The 1,859-nt window shown below is 38.0% G+C and overlaps 1 protein-coding gene across 6 annotated transcripts in view; it reads right to left on the bottom strand.

Annotated features, from left to right (window-relative positions):
- The window catches only part of ZCCHC6 (zinc finger, CCHC domain containing 6), a 49,170-nt gene that overhangs the window by 1,487 nt on the left and 45,824 nt on the right, over positions 1 to 1,859 (bottom strand). The gene's annotated exons all lie outside the window — the stretch shown is intronic.

A 1,859-nucleotide genomic window follows, 5' to 3' on the forward strand; every position in this document is an offset into this window, starting at 1 on the left:
TGCTGCTCTGGCAGCCTGACAGAATCACTGCCCTAATTGTTTTGAGAGCTTCACAATTAGACAACTTAAAACTTGCTACCAGCTAAAAAGAAGCAATCCATCCATGCTGGGGACCACAGGGCATTCCTTCACCACTCCGTTGTACCAAAAAGGAACACAATGACAATGTGCTTCAGCTATTAGTAACACAGACCCTGAGTTCCTCTGAATGGTGGCCTACAAAAATAACTGTGGTAAAACTTTATTACATCTCATCTACACTGTTTACAGTTTCCTCATCTGTAAACTGGGGATATCAATAATACTACATTTGATGGGGCTGTGGTGAAAATTACATGAAATTATCCATGTAGTTAAAATAGTGCCTGGTCTATATTAAGCAATCAGTGCATGTTAGTTATTGCTATTATTTTGAATTCTCATAATTATATTTATTTCATATAAAAGAAAATCAGTTTATTCTGGCATTTGTCCCACATTAGGGCAAAAGAGCTTGAGTTTGAGTTCTTTAGAAGTAGGGCAAGGTGTATCTTTCATAAATGTTTTAAGTTCTATTTTAAAATCAATAATTAATTTAAAAATATACTCCTTTGTATATAAAGCTTCTTTTTGGAAAAAGCAAATACAGGTGATCTATAAGTTTCTTGTTTTAAAAAGAAAGAGACAATAAAGAAAGAAAGAGACACCATATTGCTGATTTAATGAACTGGGGAAGAGGTTGTTAGTGGTCCAGGAACAATAAACACTGGAATAAACACTTTAAGGAAACTACCAGCAGTGCTAACTTTTGTATGCTGTTCACAAACATATATAGTTGAGGACAGAAATAGGGTTACTATTTTAATTAACCCCTTCCCCAATAATTTTTTTGTTAAAAACGTTTCTTTTTCAGACTAATTTTTTTATTTTGGTTCTATATAGTATTTTTGATGCTGGTTATGAAAACAGTTTGTAATTATTTTTTCTTCCCATTTTTGTGGTTAAGAATAGTATTTCCTCAGAAAGTTTCTAGATGAAATTATTTAGAATGGTACGTATGTAGCTGGTTTTTGAAGGTAAAGTTTTTAGACGAGTATACTCGTCGACGACTGAAAAAAGAACATTTTGTGAAAACGTGTATACACGTTTCTGCCGGGGAAGGGGTTAAAAAAAATATGTCTTAGAGTCTCTTTTCTAAACTAACCATATTTCATCCACATTCACAGATTTGTTTTAAAAAAGTTGAAGTGTATAAACTGCTTATATATACACAAAGGTACCCTTACTCTTACTAGTCTGTCAAAGAGGTACCTTAAATATTTGAGCCATTTAATATAATGTGTTAATTCAGATCCAACAACTTAAAGAGGCAAGATAATGGATGATTTTGAACTACTGACTTATGTTTTTCCTCATCATAATCATCATACTTATTGCAGAAAAATATCTAAACTAATAAAAGAGAAAAATGGTAATTGGCGTACGAGCTACCCTTTTCATTGGCTAATCAGGGCTATATGCAAATTAACTGCCAACTCAGATGGCAGTTACCTGACCACAAAGATGGCGCTTAATTTGCATATGTAGGCACAATGCAGGGAGGCGAAAGGGAAAGCAGGAAGAAGCTCCCTGCCACTGACAGTGATCAGAAACCCAGGGGGGAGCTAAGAGCTGGGGGGCAGGGCCCTGGGGCCGCCTTTGCCCTGCCCCCCAGCCATGATGGGAGAATCAGGCGCCTTTGCTGCCCTGGCCAGTGCTAGCAGGAAGTAGGGGTGGAGCCAGCAATGGGAGCTGGGTACTGTCGAAGCTGGCAGTCCCAGGAGCTAGGGGTCCCTTGCCTGGGCCTAAAGCAGAGCCCACAATCGCGGGGCCGCTGCAGG

This window comes from Myotis davidii, unplaced genomic scaffold (assembly GCF_000327345.1).
Source record: "Myotis davidii unplaced genomic scaffold, ASM32734v1 scaffold556, whole genome shotgun sequence".
Lineage (NCBI taxonomy): Eukaryota > Metazoa > Chordata > Mammalia > Chiroptera > Vespertilionidae > Myotis > Myotis davidii.